This window comes from Alosa sapidissima, chromosome 8 (assembly GCF_018492685.1).
Source record: "Alosa sapidissima isolate fAloSap1 chromosome 8, fAloSap1.pri, whole genome shotgun sequence".
Classification (NCBI taxonomy): Eukaryota; Metazoa; Chordata; class Actinopteri; order Clupeiformes; family Clupeidae; genus Alosa; species Alosa sapidissima.
The window spans coordinates 28,789,626-28,807,076 of NC_055964.1; the positions used below are offsets into that span (position 1 = coordinate 28,789,626).

The following is a 17,451-nucleotide window of genomic DNA, read 5'->3' on the forward strand; positions in this document are numbered from 1 at the left end:
AGCGAGACTCATACCCTAGACCAACAAGCCTTGACTGGCTATGAATTTAGCTGAAAAAACAACAACATAATTTTCTAAATCACTGACGAGAGTTGAAAATTAACACATTTCAATGAAATGCACCTGTAACGCCTGCGGGCTCGTCCGGGATTTGAACCCGGGACCTCTCGCACCCAAAGCGAGAATCATACCCCTAGACCAACGAGCCGCAATGTGATGGCTCAGGGGGAAAAAATATACATCCAACTGAGGCTAAATCTCCACAGCAGAAACGCGTTAGACAGTGAGGCCGACAAAGAATTGGTGAGGAAGCACATAAGGGCTCGTCCGGGATTTGAACCCGGGACCTCTCGCACCCAAAGCGAGAATCATACCCCTAGACCAACGAGCCGCTGAGTGCTCCCCTGGGTCTTGTTTTGTCAGGACCCCTTGCAGGCCTGAGCAAGTAAAAAATCTGGTCCAAAATTGGCTCTTTTCCTTCAATGCTAACAAAAGAGTTTCGTCTTTGTTTGTTTCGTTAGCGTCGATTCTTGCAGTAAAGTCTGGCGTTTGTTTCGGAAAGAAGGGCTCGTCCGGGAGTTGAACCCGGGACCTCTCGCACCCGAAGCGAGAATCATACCCCTAGACCAACGAGCCTGGGGCAAGGGTACCTTTTATTCAGTGCCTTTCTTCACAACAAATATTTAGAGTGGTCTGCAGGTAAGACCAATCTTTCAGCTTGGTTCCACTGCGCATCAACATTTCCTAAAGTAAGTCCTGGGTAACGAACTGCAGCAGTTCACCGGTGGCAGCTAGCAGCAAAAGTTGCAGAGTTTCACAGAACAGAGGGCTCGTCCGGGATTTGAACCCGGGACCTCTCGCACCCAAAGCGAGAATCATACCCCTAGACCAACGAGCCTGGGGCAAGGGTACCTTTTATTCAGTGCCTTTCTTCACAACAAATATTTAGAGTGGTCTGCAGGTAAGACCAATCTTTCAGCTTGGTTCAACTGCGCATCAACATTTCCTAAAGTAAGTCCTGGGTAACGAACTGCAGCAGTTCACCGGTGGCAGCTAGCAGCAAAAGTTGCAGAGTTTCACAGAACAGAGGGCTCGTCCGGGATTTGAACCCGGGACCTCTCGCACCCTAAGCGAGAATCATACCCCTAGACCAACGAGCCACGCTGCGCAAAAGCTTTTGTCGAGCGTTTTGTGCAGCAATATTTAACTGAAAGGAAAGGCAGGTCGGGTGGTGTTGAGTTGCAGAAAAGCTGCCGGCTACATGCTGTACAGCAAAGGAGAGACGGTGCTGACACAAACACATCATACTGACAGAAAGTTGCGTGGGAAAGGTCTCGTCCGGGATTTGAACCCCGGACCTCTCGCACCCTAAGCGAGAATCATACCCCTAGACCAACGAGCCACTCTGCTCAAACGCTTATGTCGAGCCTTCTGTGCAGCAATATTTAGCTGAAAGGAAAGGGAGGTGTGGTGTTGTTTAGTTGCAGAAAAGCTGCTGGCTATATGCTGTACAGCAAAGGTAAGACAGTGCTGACACAAGCACCTGATAATGACAAATAGTTGCGTGGGGAAGGACTTGTCTGGGATTTGAACCCGGGACCTCTCGCACCCTAAGCGAGAATCATACCCTAGACCAACAAGCCTTGACTGGCTATGAATTTAGCTGAAAAAACAACAACATAATTTTGTAGATCACTGACGAGAGTTGAAAATTAACACATTTCAATGAAATGCACCTGTAACGCCTGCGGGCTCGTCCGGGATTTGAACCCGGGACCTCTCGCACCCAAAGCGAGAATCATACCCCTAGACCAACGAGCCGCAATGTGATGGCTCAGGGGGAAAAAATATACATCCAACTGAGGCTAAATCTCCACAGCAGAAACGCGTTAGACAGTGAGGCCGACAAAGAATTGGTGAGGAAGCACATAAGGGCTCGTCCGGGATTTGAACCCGGGACCTCTCGCACCCAAAGCGAGAATCATACCCCTAGACCAACGAGCCGCTGAGTGCTCCCCTGGGTCTTGTTTTGTCAGGACTCCTTGCAGGCCTGAGCAAGTAAAAAATCTGGTCCAAAATTGGCTCTTTTCCTTCAATGCTAACAAAAGAGTTTCGTCTTTGTTTGTTTCGTTAGCGTCGATTCTTGCAGTAAAGTCTGGCGTTTGTTTCGGAAAGAAGGGCTCGTCCGGGAGTTGAACCCGGGACCTCTCGCACCCGAAGCGAGAATCATACCCCTAGACCAACGAGCCTGGGGCAAGGGTACCTTTTATTCAGTGCCTTTCTTCACAACAAATATTTAGAGTGGTCTGCAGGTAAGACCAATCTTTCAGCTTGGTTCAACTGCGCATCAACATTTCCTAAAGTAAGTCCTGGGTAACGAACTGCAGCAGTTCACCGGTGGCAGCTAGCAGCAAAAGTTGCAGAGTTTCACAGAACAGAGGGCTCGTCCGGGATTTGAACCCGGGACCTCTCGCACCCTAAGCGAGAATCATACCCCTAGACCAACGAGCCACGCTGCGCAAAAGCTTTTGTCGAGCGTTTTGTGCAGCAATATTTAACTGAAAGGAAAGGCAGGTCGGGTGGTGTTGAGTTGCAGAAAAGCTGCCGGCTACATGCTGTACAGCAAAGGAGAGACGGTGCTGACACAAACACATCATACTGACAGAAAGTTGCGTGGGAAAGGTCTCGTCCGGGATTTGAACCCCGGACCTCTCGCACCCTAAGCGAGAATCATACCCCTAGACCAACGAGCCACTATGCTCAAACGCTTATGTCGAGCCTTCTGTGCAGCAATATTTAGCTGAAAGGAAAGGGCGGTGTCGTGTTGTTTAGTTGCAGAAAAGCTGCCGGCTATATGCTGTACAGCAAAGGTAAGACAGTGCTTACACAAGCACCTGATAATGACAAATAGTTGCGTGGGGAAGGACTTGTCTGGGATTTGAACCCGGGACCTCTCGCACCCTAAGCGAGAATCATACCCTAGACCAACAAGCCTTGACTGGCTATGAATTTAGCTGAAAAAACAACAACATAATTTTGTAGATCACTGACGAGAGTTGAAAATTAACACATTTCAATGAAATGCACCTGTAACGCCTGCGGGCTCGTCCGGGATTTGAACCCGGGACCTCTCGCACCCAAAGCGAGAATCATACCCCTAGACCAACGAGCCGCAATGTGATGGCTCAGGGGGAAAAAATATACATCCAACTGAGGCTAAATCTCCACAGCAGAAACGCGTTAGACAGTGAGGCCGACAAAGAATTGGTGAGGAAGCACATAAGGGCTCGTCCGGGATTTGAACCCGGGACCTCTCGCACCCAAAGCGAGAATCATACCCCTAGACCAACGAGCCGCTGAGTGCTCCCCTGGGTCTTGTTTTGTCAGGACTCCTTGCAGGCCTGAGCAAGTAAAAAATCTGGTCCAAAATTGGCTCTTTTCCTTCAATGCTAACAAAAGAGTTTCGTCTTTGTTTGTTTCGTTAGCGTCGATTCTTGCAGTAAAGTCTGGCGTTTGTTTCGGAAAGAAGGGCTCGTCCGGGAGTTGAACCCGGGACCTCTCGCACCCGAAGCGAGAATCATACCCCTAGACCAACGAGCCTGGGGCAAGGGTACCTTTTATTCAGTGCCTTTCTTCACAACAAATATTTAGAGTGTTCTGCAGGTAAGGCCAATCTTTCAGCTTGGTTCCACTGCGCATCAACATTTCCTAAAGTAAGTCCTGGGTAACGAACTGCAGCAGTTCACCGGTGGCAGCTAGCAGCAAAAGTTGCAGAGTTTCACAGAACAGAGGGCTCGTCCGGGATTTGAACCCGGGACCTCTCGCACCCAAAGCGAGAATCATACCCCTAGACCAACGAGCCTGGGGCAAGGGTACCTTTTATTCAGTGCCTTTCTTCACAACAAATATTTAGAGTGGTCTGCAGGTAAGACCAATCTTTCAGCTTGGTTCAACTGCGCATCAACATTTCCTAAAGTAAGTCCTGGGTAACGAACTGCAGCAGTTCACCGGTGGCAGCTAGCAGCAAAAGTTGCAGAGTTTCACAGAACAGAGGGCTCGTCCGGGATTTGAACCCGGGACCTCTCGCACCCTAAGCGAGAATCATACCCCTAGACCAACGAGCCACGCTGCGCAAAAGCTTTTGTCGAGCGTTTTGTGCAGCAATATTTAACTGAAAGGAAAGGCAGGTCGGGTGGTGTTGAGTTGCAGAAAAGCTGCCGGCTACATGCTGTACAGCAAAGGAGAGACGGTGCTGACACAAACACATCATACTGACAGAAAGTTGCGTGGGAAAGGTCTCGTCCGGGATTTGAACCCCGGACCTCTCGCACCCTAAGCGAGAATCATACCCCTAGACCAACGAGCCACTCTGCTCAAACGCTTATGTCGAGCCTTCTGTGCAGCAATATTTAGCTGAAAGGAAAGGGAGGTGTGGTGTTGTTTAGTTGCAGAAAAGCTGCTGGCTATATGCTGTACAGCAAAGGTAAGACAGTGCTGACACAAGCACCTGATAATGACAAATAGTTGCGTGGGGAAGGACTTGTCTGGGATTTGAACCCGGGACCTCTCGCACCCTAAGCGAGAATCATACCCTAGACCAACAAGCCTTGACTGGCTATGAATTTAGCTGAAAAAACAACAACATAATTTTGTAGATCACTGACGAGAGTTGAAAATTAACACATTTCAATGAAATGCACCTGTAACGCCTGCGGGCTCGTCCGGGATTTGAACCCGGGACCTCTCGCACCCAAAGCGAGAATCATACCCCTAGACCAACGAGCCGCAATGTGATGGCTCAGGGGGAAAAAATATACATCCAACTGAGGCTAAATCTCCACAGCAGAAACGCGTTAGACAGTGAGGCCGACAAAGAATTGGTGAGGAAGCACATAAGGGCTCGTCCGGGATTTGAACCCGGGACCTCTCGCACCCAAAGCGAGAATCATACCCCTAGACCAACGAGCCGCTGAGTGCTCCCCTGGGTCTTGTTTTGTCAGGACTCCTTGCAGGCCTGAGCAAGTAAAAAATCTGGTCCAAAATTGGCTCTTTTCCTTCAATGCTAACAAAAGAGTTTCGTCTTTGTTTGTTTCGTTAGCGTCGATTCTTGCAGTAAAGTCTGGCGTTTGTTTCGGAAAGAAGGGCTCGTCCGGGAGTTGAACCCGGGACCTCTCGCACCCGAAGCGAGAATCATACCCCTAGACCAACGAGCCTGGGGCAAGGGTACCTTTTATTCAGTGCCTTTCTTCACAACAAATATTTAGAGTGGTCTGCAGGTAAGACCAATCTTTCAGCTTGGTTCAACTGCGCATCAACATTTCCTAAAGTAAGTCCTGGGTAACGAACTGCAGCAGTTCACCGGTGGCAGCTAGCAGCAAAAGTTGCAGAGTTTCACAGAACAGAGGGCTCGTCCGGGATTTGAACCCGGGACCTCTCGCACCCTAAGCGAGAATCATACCCCTAGACCAACGAGCCACGCTGCGCAAAAGCTTTTGTCGAGCGTTTTGTGCAGCAATATTTAACTGAAAGGAAAGGCAGGTCGGGTGGTGTTGAGTTGCAGAAAAGCTGCCGGCTACATGCTGTACAGCAAAGGAGAGACGGTGCTGACACAAACACATCATACTGACAGAAAGTTGCGTGGGAAAGGTCTCGTCCGGGATTTGAACCCCGGACCTCTCGCACCCTAAGCGAGAATCATACCCCTAGACCAACGAGCCACTCTGCTCAAACGCTTATGTCGAGCCTTCTGTGCAGCAATATTTAGCTGAAAGGAAAGGGCGGTGTCGTGTTGTTTAGTTGCAGAAAAGCTGCCGGCTATATGCTGTACAGCAAAGGTAAGACAGTGCTTACACAAGCACCTGATAATGACAAATAGTTGCGTGGGGAAGGACTTGTCTGGGATTTGAACCCGGGACCTCTCGCACCCTAAGCGAGAATCATACCCTAGACCAACAAGCCTTGACTGGCTATGAATTTAGCTGAAAAAACAACAACATAATTTTGTAGATCACTGACGAGAGTTGAAAATTAACACATTTCAATGAAATGCACCTGTAACGCCTGCGGGCTCGTCCGGGATTTGAACCCGGGACCTCTCGCACCCAAAGCGAGAATCATACCCCTAGACCAACGAGCCGCAATGTGATGGCTCAGGGGGAAAAAATATACATCCAACTGAGGCTAAATCTCCACAGCAGAAACGCGTTAGACAGTGAGGCCGACAAAGAATTGGTGAGGAAGCACATAAGGGCTCGTCCGGGATTTGAACCCGGGACCTCTCGCACCCAAAGCGAGAATCATACCCCTAGACCAACGAGCCGCTGAGTGCTCCCCTGGGTCTTGTTTTGTCAGGACTCCTTGCAGGCCTGAGCAAGTAAAAAATCTGGTCCAAAATTGGCTCTTTTCCTTCAATGCTAACAAAAGAGTTTCGTCTTTGTTTGTTTCGTTAGCGTCGATTCTTGCAGTAAAGTCTGGCGTTTGTTTCGGAAAGAAGGGCTCGTCCGGGAGTTGAACCCGGGACCTCTCGCACCCGAAGCGAGAATCATACCCCTAGACCAACGAGCCTGGGGCAAGGGTACCTTTTATTCAGTGCCTTTCTTCACAACAAATATTTAGAGTGTTCTGCAGGTAAGGCCAATCTTTCAGCTTGGTTCCACTGCGCATCAACATTTCCCAAAGTAAGTCCTGGGTAACGAACTGTAGCAGTTCACCGGTGGCAGCTAGCAGCAAAAGTTGCAGAGTTTCACAGAACAGAGGGCTCGTCCGGGATTTGAACCCGGGACCTCTCGCACCCTAAGCGAGAATCATACCCCTAGACCAACGAGCCACGCTGCGCAAAAGCTTTTGTCGAGCGTTTTGTGCAGCAATATTTAACTGAAAGGAAAGGCAGGTCGGGTGGTGTTGAGTTGCAGAAAAGCTGCCGGCTACATGCTGTACAGCAAAGGAGAGACGGTGCTGACACAAACACATCATACTGACAGAAAGTTGCGTGGGAAAGGTCTCGTCCGGGATTTGAACCCCGGACCTCTCGCACGCTAAGCGAGAATCATACCCCTAGACCAACGAGCCACTCTGCTCAAACGCTTATGTCGAGCCTTCTGTGCAGCAATATTTAGCTGAAAGGAAAGGGAGGTGTGGTGTTGTTTAGTTGCAGAAAAGCTGCCGGCTATATGCTGTACAGCAAAGGTAAGACAGTGCTGACACAAGCACCTGATAATGACAAATAGTTGCGTGGGGAAGGACTTGTCTGGGATTTGAACCCGGGACCTCTCGCACCCTAAGCGAGAATCATACCCTAGACCAACAAGCCTTGACTGGCTATGAATTTAGCTGAAAAAACAACAACATAATTTTGTAGATCACTGACGAGAGTTGAAAATTAACACATTTCAATGAAATGCACCTGTAACGCCTGCGGGCTCGTCCGGGATTTGAACCCGGGACCTCTCGCACCCAAAGCGAGAATCATACCCCTAGACCAACGAGCCGCAATGTGATGGCTCAGGGGGAAAAAATATACATCCAACTGAGGCTAAATCTCCACAGCAGAAACGCGTTAGACAGTGAGGCCGACAAAGAATTGGTGAGGAAGCACATAAGGGCTCGTCCGGGATTTGAACCCGGGACCTCTCGCACCCAAAGCGAGAATCATACCCCTAGACCAACGAGCCGCTGAGTGCTCCCCTGGGTCTTGTTTTGTCAGGACTCCTTGCAGGCCTGAGCAAGTAAAAAATCTGGTCCAAAATTGGCTCTTTTCCTTCAATGCTAACAAAAGAGTTTCGTCTTTGTTTGTTTCGTTAGCGTCGATTCTTGCAGTAAAGTCTGGCGTTTGTTTCGGAAAGAAGGGCTCGTCCGGGAGTTGAACCCGGGACCTCTCGCACCCGAAGCGAGAATCATACCCCTAGACCAACGAGCCTGGGGCAAGGGTACCTTTTATTCAGTGCCTTTCTTCATAACAAATATTTAGAGTGGTCTGCAGGTAAGACCAATCTTTCAGCTTGGTTCAACTGCGCATCAACATTTCCTAAAGTAAGTCCTGGGTAACGAACTGCAGCAGTTCACCGGTGGCAGCTAGCAGCAAAAGTTGCAGAGTTTCACAGAACAGAGGGCTCGTCCGGGATTTGAACCCGGGACCTCTCGCACCCTAAGCGAGAATCATACACCTAGACCAACGAGCCTGGGGCAAGGGTACCTTTTATTCAGTGCCTTTCTTCACAACAAATATTTAGAGTGGTCTGCAGGTAAGACCAATCTTTCAGCTTGGTTCCACTGCGCATCAACATTTCCTAAAGTAAGTCCTGGGTAACGAACTGCAGCAGTTCACCGGTGGCAGCTAGCAGCAAAAGTTGCAGAGTTTCACAGAACAGAGGGCTCGTCCGGGATTTGAACCCGGGACCTCTCGCACCCTAAGCGAGAATCATACCCCTAGACCAACGAGCCTGGGGCAAGGGTACCTTTTATTCAGTGCCTTTCTTCACAACAAATATTTAGAGTGGTCTGCAGGTAAGACCAATCTTTCAGCTTGGTTCCACTGCGCATCAACATTTCCTAAAGTAAGTCCTGGGTAACGAACTGCAGCAGTTCACCGGTGGCAGCTAGCAGCAAAAGTTGCAGAGTTTCACAGAACAGAGGGCTCGTCCGGGATTTGAACCCGGGACCTCTCGCACCCTAAGCGAGAATCATACCCCTAGACCAACGAGCCTGGGGCAAGGGTACCTTTTATTCAGTGCCTTTCTTCACAACAAATATTTAGAGTGGTCTGCAGGTAAGACCAATCTTTCAGCTTGGTTCCACTGCGCATCAACATTTCCTAAAGTAAGTCCTGGGTAACGAACTGCAGCAGTTCACCGGTGGCAGCTAGCAGCAAAAGTTGCAGAGTTTCACAGAACAGAGGGCTCGTCCGGGATTTGAACCCGGGACCTCTCGCACCCTAAGCGAGAATCATACCCCTAGACCAACGAGCCACGCTGCGCAAAAGCTTTTGTCGAGCGTTTTGTGCAGCAATATTTAACTGAAAGGAAAGGCAGGTCGGGTGGTGTTGAGTTGCAGAAAAGCTGCCGGCTACATGCTGTACAGCAAAGGAGAGACGATGCTGACACAAACACATCATACTGACAGAAAGTTGCGTGGGAAAGGTCTCGTCCGGGATTTGAACCCCGGACCTCTCGCACCCTAAGCGAGAATCATACCCCTAGACCAACGAGCCACTCTGCTCAAACGCTTATGTCGAGCCTTCTGTGCAGCAATATTTAGCTGAAAGGAAAGGGAGGTGTGGTGTTGTTTAGTTGCAGAAAAGCTGCCGGCTATATGCTGTACAGCAAAGGTAAGACAGTGCTGACACAAGCACCTGATAATGACAAATAGTTGCGTGGGGAAGGACTTGTCTGGGATTTGAACCCGGGACCTCTCGCACCCTAAGCGAGAATCATACCCTAGACCAACAAGCCTTGACTGGCTATGAATTTAGCTGAAAAAACAACAACATAATTTTGTAGATCACTGACGAGAGTTGAAAATTAACACATTTCAATGAAATGCACCTGTAACGCCTGCGGGCTCGTCCGGGATTTGAACCCGGGACCTCTCGCACCCAAAGCGAGAATCATACCCCTAGACCAACGAGCCGCAATGTGATGGCTCAGGGGGAAAAAATATACATCCAACTGAGGCTAAATCTCCACAGCAGAAACGCGTTAGACAGTGAGGCCGACAAAGAATTGGTGAGGAAGCACAAAAGGGCTCGTCCGGGATTTGAACCCGGGACCTCTCGCACCCAAAGCGAGAATCATACCCCTAGACCAACGAGCCTGGGGCAAGGGTACCTTTTATTCAGTGCCTTTCTTCACAACAAATATTTAGAGTGGTCTGCAGGTAAGACCAATCTTTCAGCTTGGTTCCACTGCGCATCAACATTTCCTAAAGTAAGTCCTGGGTAACGAACTGCAGCAGTTCACCGGTGGCAGCTAGCAGCAAAAGTTGCAGAGTTTCACAGAACAGAGGGCTCGTCCGGGATTTGAACCCGGGACCTCTCGCACCCTAAGCGAGAATCATACCCCTAGACCAACGAGCCTGGGGCAAGGGTACCTTTTATTCAGTGCCTTTCTTCACAACAAATATTTAGAGTGGTCTGCAGGTAAGACCAATCTTTCAGCTTGGTTCCACTGCGCATCAACATTTCCTAAAGTAAGTCCTGGGTAACGAACTGCAGCAGTTCACCGGTGGCAGCTAGCAGCAAAAGTTGCAGAGTTTCACAGAACAGAGGGCTCGTCCGGGATTTGAACCCGGGACCTCTCGCACCCTAAGCGAGAATCATACCCCTAGACCAACGAGCCTGGGGCAAGGGTACATTTTATTCAGTGCCTTTCTTCACAACAAATATTTAGAGTGGTCTGCAGGTAAGACCAATCTTTCAGCTTGGTTCCACTGCGCATCAACATTTCCTAAAGTAAGTCCTGGGTAACGAACTGCAGCAGTTCACCGGTGGCAGCTAGCAGCAAAAGTTGCAGAGTTTCACAGAACAGAGGGCTCGTCCGGGATTTGAACCCGGGACCTCTCGCACCCTAAGCGAGAATCATACCCCTAGACCAACGAGCCACTCTGCTCAAACGCTTAGGTCGAGCCTTCTGTGCAGCAATATTTAGCTGAAAGGAAAGGGAGGTGTGGTGTTGTTTAGTTGCAGAAAAGCTGCCGGCTATATGCTGTACAGCAAAGGTAAGACAGTGCTGACACAAGCACCTGATAATGACAAATAGTTGCGTGGGGAAGGACTTGTCTGGGATTTGAACCCGGGACCTCTTGCACCCTAAGCGAGAATCATACCCTAGACCAACAAGCCTTGACTGGCTATGAATTTAGCTGAAAAAACAACAACATAATTTTCTAGATCACTGACGAGAGTTGAAAATTAACACATTTCAATGAAATGCACCTGTAACGCCTGCAGGCTCGTCCGGGATTTGAACCCGGGACCTCTCGCACCCAAAGCGAGAATCATACCCCTAGACCAACAAGCCGCAATGTGATGGCTCAGGGGGAAAAAATATACATCCAACTGAGGCTAAATCTCCACAGCAGAAACGCGTTAGACAGTGAGGCCGACAAAGAATTGGTGAGGAAGCACAAAAGGGCTCGTCCGGGATTTGAACCCGGGACCTCTCGCACCCAAAGCGAGAATCATACCCCTAGACCAACGAGCCGCTGAGTGCTCCCCTGGGTCTTGTTTTGTCAGGACCCCTTGCAGGCCTGAGCAAGTAAAAAATCTGGTCCAAAATTGGCTCTTTTCCTTCAATGCTAACAAAAGAGTTTCGTCTTTGTTTGTTTCGTTAGCGTCGATTCTTGCAGTAAAGTCTGGCGTTTGTTTCGGAAAGAAGGGCTCGTCCGGGAGTTGAACCCGGGACCTCTCGCACCCAAAGCGAGAATCATACCCCTAGACCAACGAGCCTGGGGCAAGGGTACCTTTTATTCAGTGCCTTTCTTCACAACAAATATTTAGAGTGTTCTGCAGGTAAGGCCAATCTTTCAGCTTGGTTCCACTGCGCATCAACATTTCCTAAAGTAAGTCCTGGGTAACAAACTGCAGCAGTTCACCGGTGGCAGCTAGCAGCAAAAGTTGCAGAGTTTCACAGAACAGAGGGCTCGTCCGGGATTTGAACCCGGGACCTCTCGCACCCTAAGCGAGAATCATACCCCTAGACCAACGAGCCACGCTGCGCAAAAGCTTTTGTCGAGCGTTTTGTGCAGCAATATTTAACTGAAAGGAAAGGCAGGTCGGGTGGTGTTGAGTTGCAGAAAAGCTGCCGGCTACATGCTGTACAGCAAAGGAGAGACGGTGCTGACACAAACACATCATACTGACAGAAAGTTGCGTGGGAAAGGTCTCGTCCGGGATTTGAACCCCGGACCTATCGCACCCTAAGCGAGAATCATACCCCTAGACCAACGAGCCACTCTGCTCAAACGCTTATGTCGAGCCTTCTGTGCAGCAATATTTAGCTGAAAGGAAAGGGAGGTGTGGTGTTGTTTAGTTGCAGAAAAGCTGCCGGCTATATGCTGTACAGCAAAGGTAAGACAGTGCTGACACAAGCACCTGATAATGACAAATAGTTGCGTGGGGAAGGACTTGTCTGGGATTTGAACCCGGGACCTCTCGCACCCTAAGCGAGAATCATATCCTAGACCAACAAGCCTTGACTGGCTTTGAATTTAGCTGAAAAAACAACAACATAATTTTCTAGATCACTGACGAGAGTTGAAAATTAACACATTTCAATGAAATGCACCTGTAACGCCTGCGGGCTCGTCCGGGATTTGAACCCGGGATCTCTCGCACCCAAAGCGAGAATCATACCCCTAGACCAACGAGCCGCAATGTGATGGCTCAGGGGGAAAAAATATACATCCAACTGAGGCTAAATCTCCACAGCAGAAACGCGTTAGACAGTGAGGCCGACAAAGAATTGGTGAGGAAGCACATAAGGGCTCGTCCGGGATTTGAACCCGGGACCTCTCGCACCCAAAGCGAGAATCATACCCCTAGACCAACGAGCCGCTGAGTGCTCCCCTGGGTCTTGTTTTGTCAGGACCCCTTGCAGGCCTGAGCAAGTAAAAAATCTGGTCCAAAATTGGCTCTTTTCCTTCAATGCTAACAAAAGAGTATCGTCTTTGTTTGTTTCGTTAGCGTCGATTCTTGCAGTAAAGTCTGGCGTTTGTTTCGGAAAGAAGGGCTCGTCCGGGAGTTGAACCCGGGACCTCTCGCACCCGAAGCGAGAATCATACCCCTAGACCAACGAGCCTGGGGCAAGGGTACCTTTTATTCAGTGCCTTTCTTCACAACAAATATTTAGAGTGGTCTGCAGGTAAGACCAATCTTTCAGCTTGGTTCCACTGCGCATCAACATTTCCTAAAGTAAGTCCTGGGTAACGAACTGCAGCAGTTCACCGGTGGCAGCTAGCAGCAAAAGTTGCAGAGTTTCACAGAACAGAGGGCTCGTCCGGGATTTGAACCCGGGACCTCTCGCACCCTAAGCGAGAATCATACCCCTAGACCAACGAGCCTGGGGCAAGGGTACCTTTTATTCAGTGCCTTTCTTCACAACAAATATTTAGAGTGGTCTGCAGGTAAGACCAATCTTTCAGCTTGGTTCCACTGCGCATCAACATTTCCTAAAGTAAGTCCTGGGTAACGAACTGCAGCAGTTCACCGGTGGCAGCTAGCAGCAAAAGTTGCAGAGTTTCACAGAACAGAGGGCTCGTCCGGGATTTGAACCCGGGACCTCTCGCACCCTAAGCGAGAATCATACCCCTAGACCAACGAGCCTGGGGCAAGGGTACATTTTATTCAGTGCCTTTCTTCACAACAAATATTTAGAGTGGTCTGCAGGTAAGACCAATCTTTCAGCTTGGTTCCACTGCGCATCAACATTTCCTAAAGTAAGTCCTGGGTAACGAACTGCAGCAGTTCACCGGTGGCAGCTAGCAGCAAAAGTTGCAGAGTTTCACAGAACAGAGGGCTCGTCCGGGATTTGAACCCGGGACCTCTCGCACCCTAAGCGAGAATCATACCCCTAGACCAACGAGCCACTCTGCTCAAACGCTTAGGTCGAGCCTTCTGTGCAGCAATATTTAGCTGAAAGGAAAGGGAGGTGTGGTGTTGTTTAGTTGCAGAAAAGCTGCCGGCTATATGCTGTACAGCAAAGGTAAGACAGTGCTGACACAAGCACCTGATAATGACAAATAGTTGCGTGGGGAAGGACTTGTCTGGGATTTGAACCCGGGACCTCTTGCACCCTAAGCGAGAATCATACCCTAGACCAACAAGCCTTGACTGGCTATGAATTTAGCTGAAAAAACAACAACATAATTTTCTAGATCACTGACGAGAGTTGAAAATTAACACATTTCAATGAAATGCACCTGTAACGCCTGCGGGCTCGTCCGGGATTTGAACCCGGGACCTCTCGCACCCAAAGCGAGAATCATACCCCTAGACCAACGAGCCGCAATGTGATGGCTCAGGGGGAAAAAATATACATCCAACTGAGGCTAAATCTCCACAGCAGAAACGCGTTAGACAGTGAGGCCGACAAAGAATTGGTGAGGAAGCACAAAAGGGCTCGTCCGGGATTTGAACCCGGGACCTCTCGCACCCGAAGCGAGAATCATACCCCTAGACCAACGAGCCTGGGGCAAGGGTACCTTTTATTCAGTGCCTTTCTTCACAACAAATATTTAGAGTGTTCTGCAGGTAAGGCCAATCTTTCAGCTTGGTTCCACTGCGCATCAACATTTCCTAAAGTAAGTCCTGGGTAACGAACTGCAGCAGTTCACCGGTGGCAGCTAGCAGCAAAAGTTGCAGAGTTTCACAGAACAGAGGGCTCGTCCGGGATTTGAACCCGGGACCTCTCGCACCCTAAGCGAGAATCATACCCCTAGACCAACGAGCCTGGGGCAAGGGTACCTTTTATTCAGTGCCTTTCTTCACAACAAATATTTAGAGTGGTCTGCAGGTAAGACCAATCTTTCAGCTTGGTTCCACTGCGCATCAACATTTCCTAAAGTAAGTCCTGGGTAACGAACTGCAGCAGTTCACCGGTGGCAGCTAGCAGCAAAAGTTGCAGAGTTTCACAGAACAGAGGGCTCGTCCGGGATTTGAACCCGGGACCTCTCGCACCCTAAGCGAGAATCATACCCCTAGACCAACGAGCCACGCTGCGCAAAAGCTTTTGTCGAGCGTTTTGTGCAGCAATATTTAACTGAAAGGAAAGGCAGGTCAGGTGGTGTTGAGTTGCAGAAAAGCTGCCGGCTACATGCTGTACAGCAAAGGAGAGACGGTGCTGACACAAACACATCATACTGACAGAAAGTTGCGTGGGAAAGGTCTCGTCCGGGATTTGAACCCCGGACCTCTCGCACCCTAAGCGAGAATCATACCCCTAGACCAACGAGCCACTCTGCTCAAACGCTTATGTCGAGCCTTCTGTGCAGCAATATTTAGCTGAAAGGAAAGGGAGGTGTGGTGTTGTTTAGTTGCAGAAAAGCTGCCGGCTATATGCTGTACAGCAAAGGTAAGACAGTGCTGACAAAAGCACCTGATAATGACAAATAGTTGCGTGGGGAAGGACTTGTCTGGGATTTGAACCCGGGACCTCTCGCACCCGAAGCGAGAATCATACCCCTAGACCAACGAGCCTGGGGCAAGGGTACCTTTTATTCAGTGCCTTTCTTCACAACAAATATTTAGAGTGTTCTGCAGGTAAGGCCAATCTTTCAGCTTGGTTCCACTGCGCATCAACATTTCCTAAAGTAAGTCCTGGGTAACGAACTGCAGCAGTTCACCGGTGGCAGCTAGCAGCAAAAGTTGCAGAGTTTCACAGAACAGAGGGCTCGTCCGGGATTTGAACCCGGGACCTCTCGCACCCTAAGCGAGAATCATACCCCTAGACCAACGAGCCTGGGGCAAGGGTACCTTTTATTCAGTGCCTTTCTTCACAACAAATATTTAGAGTGGTCTGCAGGTAAGACCAATCTTTCAGCTTGGTTCCACTGCGCATCAACATTTCCTAAAGTAAGTCCTGGGTAACGAACTGCAGCAGTTCACCGGTGGCAGCTAGCAGCAAAAGTTGCAGAGTTTCACAGAACAGAGGGCTCGTCCGGGATTTGAACCCGGGACCTCTCGCACCCTAAGCGAGAATCATACCCCTAGACCAACGAGCCTGGGGCAAGGGTACCTTTTATTCAGTGCCTTTCTTCACAACAAATATTTAGAGTGGTCTGCAGGTAAGACCAATCTTTCAGCTTGGTTCCACTGCGCATCAACATTTCCTAAAGTAAGTCCTGGGTAACGAACTGCAGCAGTTCACCGGTGGCAGCTAGCAGCAAAAGTTGCAGAGTTTCACAGAACAGAGGGCTCGTCCGGGATTTGAACCCGGGACCTCTCGCACCCTAAGCGAGAATCATACCCCTAGACCTACGAGCCACGCTGCGCAAAAGCTTTTGTCGAGCGTTTTGTGCAGCAATATTTAACTGAAAGGAAAGGCAGGTCGGGTGGTGTTGAGTTGCAGAAAAGCTGCCGGCTACATGCTGTACAGCAAAGGAGAGACGATGCTGACACAAACACATCATACTGACAGAAAGTTGCGTGGGAAAGGTCTCGTCCGGGATTTGAACCCCGGACCTCTCGCACCCTAAGCGAGAATCATACCCCTAGACCAACGAGCCACTCTGCTCAAACGCTTATGTCGAGCCTTCTGTGCAGCAATATTTAGCTGAAAGGAAAGGGAGGTGTAGTGTTGTTTAGTTGCAGAAAAGCTGCCGGCTATATGCTGTACAGCAAAGGTAAGACAGTGCTGACACAAGCACCTGATAATGACAAATAGTTGCGTGGGGAAGGACTTGTCTGGGATTTGAACCCGGGACCTCTCGCACCCTAAGCGAGAATCATACCCTAGACCAACAAGCCTTGACTGGCTATGAATTTAGCTGAAAAAACATCAACATAATTTTCTAGATCACTGACGAGAGTTGAAAATTAACACATTTCAATGAAATGCACCTGTAACGCCTGCGGGCTCGTCCGGGATTTGAACCCTGGACCTCTCGCACCCAAAGCGAGAATCATACCCCTAGACCAACGAGCCGCAATGTGATGGCTCAGGGGGAAAAAATATACATCCAACTGAGGCTAAATCTCCACAGCAGAAACGCGTTAGACAGTGAGGCCGACAAAGAATTGGTGAGGAAGCACATAAGGGCTCGTCCGGGATTTGAACCCGGGACCTCTCGCACCCAAAGCGAGAATCATACCCCTAGACCAACGAGCCGCTGAGTGCTCCCCTGGGTCTTGTTTTGTCAGGACCCCTTGCAGGCCTGAGCAAGTAAAAAATCTGGTCCAAAATTGGCTCTTTTCCTTCAATGCTAACAAAAGAGTTTCGTCTATGTTTGTTTCGTTAGCGTCGATTCTTGCAGTAAAGTCTGGCGTTTGTTTCGGAAAGAAGGGCTCGTCCGGGAGTTGAACCCGGGACCTCTCGCACCCGAAGCGAGAATCATACCCCTAGACCAACGAGCCTGGGGCAAGGGTACCTTTTATTCAGTGCCTTTCTTCACAACAAATATTTAGAGTGGTCTGCAGGTAAGACCAATCTTTCAGCTTGGTTCAACTGCGCATCAACATTTCCTAAAGTAAGTCCTGGGTAACGAACTGCAGCAGTTCACCGGTGGCAGCTAGCAGCAAAAGTTGCAGAGTTTCACAGAACAGAGGGCTCGTCCGGGATTTGAACCCGGGACCTCTCGCACCCTAAGCGAGAATCATACCCCTAGACCAACGAGCCTGGGGCAAGGGTACCTTTTATTCAGTGCCTTTCTTCACAACAAATATTTAGAGTGGTCTGCAGGTAAGACCAATCTTTCAGCTTGGTTCCACTGCGCATCAACATTTCCTAAAGTAAGTCCTGGGTA

General features: G+C 49.5%; 50 non-coding genes across 50 annotated transcripts; all 50 read right to left on the bottom strand.

Moving 5' to 3' along the window:
- Nucleotides 1-136: 136 nt before the first annotated feature.
- trnap-ugg lies at nt 137-208 on the bottom strand. Its single transcript has one exon. It is a non-coding gene; the product is annotated as a tRNA-Pro (tRNA).
- Nucleotides 209-319: 111 nt separating this feature from the next.
- On the bottom strand, nt 320-391 carry trnap-ugg. The gene has a single exon. It is a non-coding gene; the product is annotated as a tRNA-Pro (tRNA).
- Nucleotides 392-564: 173 nt separating this feature from the next.
- trnap-cgg lies at nt 565-636 on the bottom strand. Its single transcript has one exon. It is a non-coding gene; the product is annotated as a tRNA-Pro (tRNA).
- Nucleotides 637-826: 190 nt separating this feature from the next.
- trnap-ugg lies at nt 827-898 on the bottom strand. The gene has a single exon. It is a non-coding gene; the product is annotated as a tRNA-Pro (tRNA).
- Nucleotides 899-1,088: 190 nt separating this feature from the next.
- trnap-agg lies at nt 1,089-1,160 on the bottom strand. Its single transcript has one exon. It is a non-coding gene; the product is annotated as a tRNA-Pro (tRNA).
- A 589-nt stretch (nt 1,161-1,749) lies between these two features.
- Nucleotides 1,750-1,821, bottom strand: trnap-ugg. The gene has a single exon. It is a non-coding gene; the product is annotated as a tRNA-Pro (tRNA).
- A 111-nt stretch (nt 1,822-1,932) lies between these two features.
- trnap-ugg lies at nt 1,933-2,004 on the bottom strand. Its single transcript has one exon. It is a non-coding gene; the product is annotated as a tRNA-Pro (tRNA).
- A 173-nt stretch (nt 2,005-2,177) lies between these two features.
- Nucleotides 2,178-2,249, bottom strand: trnap-cgg. The gene has a single exon. It is a non-coding gene; the product is annotated as a tRNA-Pro (tRNA).
- A 190-nt stretch (nt 2,250-2,439) lies between these two features.
- Nucleotides 2,440-2,511, bottom strand: trnap-agg. The gene has a single exon. It is a non-coding gene; the product is annotated as a tRNA-Pro (tRNA).
- A 589-nt stretch (nt 2,512-3,100) lies between these two features.
- On the bottom strand, nt 3,101-3,172 carry trnap-ugg. The gene has a single exon. It is a non-coding gene; the product is annotated as a tRNA-Pro (tRNA).
- A 111-nt stretch (nt 3,173-3,283) lies between these two features.
- trnap-ugg lies at nt 3,284-3,355 on the bottom strand. Its single transcript has one exon. It is a non-coding gene; the product is annotated as a tRNA-Pro (tRNA).
- A 173-nt stretch (nt 3,356-3,528) lies between these two features.
- Nucleotides 3,529-3,600, bottom strand: trnap-cgg. Its single transcript has one exon. It is a non-coding gene; the product is annotated as a tRNA-Pro (tRNA).
- A 190-nt stretch (nt 3,601-3,790) lies between these two features.
- Nucleotides 3,791-3,862, bottom strand: trnap-ugg. Its single transcript has one exon. It is a non-coding gene; the product is annotated as a tRNA-Pro (tRNA).
- A 190-nt stretch (nt 3,863-4,052) lies between these two features.
- trnap-agg lies at nt 4,053-4,124 on the bottom strand. The gene has a single exon. It is a non-coding gene; the product is annotated as a tRNA-Pro (tRNA).
- Nucleotides 4,125-4,713: 589 nt separating this feature from the next.
- On the bottom strand, nt 4,714-4,785 carry trnap-ugg. The gene has a single exon. It is a non-coding gene; the product is annotated as a tRNA-Pro (tRNA).
- Nucleotides 4,786-4,896: 111 nt separating this feature from the next.
- trnap-ugg lies at nt 4,897-4,968 on the bottom strand. Its single transcript has one exon. It is a non-coding gene; the product is annotated as a tRNA-Pro (tRNA).
- A 173-nt stretch (nt 4,969-5,141) lies between these two features.
- Nucleotides 5,142-5,213, bottom strand: trnap-cgg. The gene has a single exon. It is a non-coding gene; the product is annotated as a tRNA-Pro (tRNA).
- A 190-nt stretch (nt 5,214-5,403) lies between these two features.
- On the bottom strand, nt 5,404-5,475 carry trnap-agg. The gene has a single exon. It is a non-coding gene; the product is annotated as a tRNA-Pro (tRNA).
- Nucleotides 5,476-6,064: 589 nt separating this feature from the next.
- Nucleotides 6,065-6,136, bottom strand: trnap-ugg. Its single transcript has one exon. It is a non-coding gene; the product is annotated as a tRNA-Pro (tRNA).
- A 111-nt stretch (nt 6,137-6,247) lies between these two features.
- On the bottom strand, nt 6,248-6,319 carry trnap-ugg. The gene has a single exon. It is a non-coding gene; the product is annotated as a tRNA-Pro (tRNA).
- A 173-nt stretch (nt 6,320-6,492) lies between these two features.
- trnap-cgg lies at nt 6,493-6,564 on the bottom strand. Its single transcript has one exon. It is a non-coding gene; the product is annotated as a tRNA-Pro (tRNA).
- A 190-nt stretch (nt 6,565-6,754) lies between these two features.
- trnap-agg lies at nt 6,755-6,826 on the bottom strand. Its single transcript has one exon. It is a non-coding gene; the product is annotated as a tRNA-Pro (tRNA).
- Nucleotides 6,827-6,995: 169 nt separating this feature from the next.
- trnaa-agc lies at nt 6,996-7,068 on the bottom strand. The gene has a single exon. It is a non-coding gene; the product is annotated as a tRNA-Ala (tRNA).
- Nucleotides 7,069-7,415: 347 nt separating this feature from the next.
- On the bottom strand, nt 7,416-7,487 carry trnap-ugg. The gene has a single exon. It is a non-coding gene; the product is annotated as a tRNA-Pro (tRNA).
- Nucleotides 7,488-7,598: 111 nt separating this feature from the next.
- On the bottom strand, nt 7,599-7,670 carry trnap-ugg. Its single transcript has one exon. It is a non-coding gene; the product is annotated as a tRNA-Pro (tRNA).
- Nucleotides 7,671-7,843: 173 nt separating this feature from the next.
- Nucleotides 7,844-7,915, bottom strand: trnap-cgg. The gene has a single exon. It is a non-coding gene; the product is annotated as a tRNA-Pro (tRNA).
- A 452-nt stretch (nt 7,916-8,367) lies between these two features.
- On the bottom strand, nt 8,368-8,439 carry trnap-agg. The gene has a single exon. It is a non-coding gene; the product is annotated as a tRNA-Pro (tRNA).
- A 190-nt stretch (nt 8,440-8,629) lies between these two features.
- trnap-agg lies at nt 8,630-8,701 on the bottom strand. Its single transcript has one exon. It is a non-coding gene; the product is annotated as a tRNA-Pro (tRNA).
- Nucleotides 8,702-8,891: 190 nt separating this feature from the next.
- Nucleotides 8,892-8,963, bottom strand: trnap-agg. The gene has a single exon. It is a non-coding gene; the product is annotated as a tRNA-Pro (tRNA).
- Nucleotides 8,964-9,552: 589 nt separating this feature from the next.
- On the bottom strand, nt 9,553-9,624 carry trnap-ugg. The gene has a single exon. It is a non-coding gene; the product is annotated as a tRNA-Pro (tRNA).
- A 111-nt stretch (nt 9,625-9,735) lies between these two features.
- Nucleotides 9,736-9,807, bottom strand: trnap-ugg. The gene has a single exon. It is a non-coding gene; the product is annotated as a tRNA-Pro (tRNA).
- Nucleotides 9,808-9,997: 190 nt separating this feature from the next.
- trnap-agg lies at nt 9,998-10,069 on the bottom strand. The gene has a single exon. It is a non-coding gene; the product is annotated as a tRNA-Pro (tRNA).
- A 190-nt stretch (nt 10,070-10,259) lies between these two features.
- On the bottom strand, nt 10,260-10,331 carry trnap-agg. The gene has a single exon. It is a non-coding gene; the product is annotated as a tRNA-Pro (tRNA).
- A 190-nt stretch (nt 10,332-10,521) lies between these two features.
- trnap-agg lies at nt 10,522-10,593 on the bottom strand. The gene has a single exon. It is a non-coding gene; the product is annotated as a tRNA-Pro (tRNA).
- A 530-nt stretch (nt 10,594-11,123) lies between these two features.
- Nucleotides 11,124-11,195, bottom strand: trnap-ugg. Its single transcript has one exon. It is a non-coding gene; the product is annotated as a tRNA-Pro (tRNA).
- A 435-nt stretch (nt 11,196-11,630) lies between these two features.
- On the bottom strand, nt 11,631-11,702 carry trnap-agg. The gene has a single exon. It is a non-coding gene; the product is annotated as a tRNA-Pro (tRNA).
- A 772-nt stretch (nt 11,703-12,474) lies between these two features.
- Nucleotides 12,475-12,546, bottom strand: trnap-ugg. Its single transcript has one exon. It is a non-coding gene; the product is annotated as a tRNA-Pro (tRNA).
- A 173-nt stretch (nt 12,547-12,719) lies between these two features.
- Nucleotides 12,720-12,791, bottom strand: trnap-cgg. The gene has a single exon. It is a non-coding gene; the product is annotated as a tRNA-Pro (tRNA).
- A 190-nt stretch (nt 12,792-12,981) lies between these two features.
- trnap-agg lies at nt 12,982-13,053 on the bottom strand. The gene has a single exon. It is a non-coding gene; the product is annotated as a tRNA-Pro (tRNA).
- A 190-nt stretch (nt 13,054-13,243) lies between these two features.
- Nucleotides 13,244-13,315, bottom strand: trnap-agg. Its single transcript has one exon. It is a non-coding gene; the product is annotated as a tRNA-Pro (tRNA).
- Nucleotides 13,316-13,505: 190 nt separating this feature from the next.
- On the bottom strand, nt 13,506-13,577 carry trnap-agg. Its single transcript has one exon. It is a non-coding gene; the product is annotated as a tRNA-Pro (tRNA).
- A 347-nt stretch (nt 13,578-13,924) lies between these two features.
- trnap-ugg lies at nt 13,925-13,996 on the bottom strand. Its single transcript has one exon. It is a non-coding gene; the product is annotated as a tRNA-Pro (tRNA).
- A 111-nt stretch (nt 13,997-14,107) lies between these two features.
- On the bottom strand, nt 14,108-14,179 carry trnap-cgg. The gene has a single exon. It is a non-coding gene; the product is annotated as a tRNA-Pro (tRNA).
- A 190-nt stretch (nt 14,180-14,369) lies between these two features.
- Nucleotides 14,370-14,441, bottom strand: trnap-agg. Its single transcript has one exon. It is a non-coding gene; the product is annotated as a tRNA-Pro (tRNA).
- Nucleotides 14,442-14,631: 190 nt separating this feature from the next.
- On the bottom strand, nt 14,632-14,703 carry trnap-agg. The gene has a single exon. It is a non-coding gene; the product is annotated as a tRNA-Pro (tRNA).
- A 674-nt stretch (nt 14,704-15,377) lies between these two features.
- trnap-agg lies at nt 15,378-15,449 on the bottom strand. Its single transcript has one exon. It is a non-coding gene; the product is annotated as a tRNA-Pro (tRNA).
- Nucleotides 15,450-15,639: 190 nt separating this feature from the next.
- On the bottom strand, nt 15,640-15,711 carry trnap-agg. The gene has a single exon. It is a non-coding gene; the product is annotated as a tRNA-Pro (tRNA).
- Nucleotides 15,712-16,745: 1,034 nt separating this feature from the next.
- trnap-ugg lies at nt 16,746-16,817 on the bottom strand. The gene has a single exon. It is a non-coding gene; the product is annotated as a tRNA-Pro (tRNA).
- A 173-nt stretch (nt 16,818-16,990) lies between these two features.
- trnap-cgg lies at nt 16,991-17,062 on the bottom strand. Its single transcript has one exon. It is a non-coding gene; the product is annotated as a tRNA-Pro (tRNA).
- Nucleotides 17,063-17,252: 190 nt separating this feature from the next.
- On the bottom strand, nt 17,253-17,324 carry trnap-agg. The gene has a single exon. It is a non-coding gene; the product is annotated as a tRNA-Pro (tRNA).
- Between the last annotated feature and the right edge of the window lie 127 nt (nt 17,325-17,451).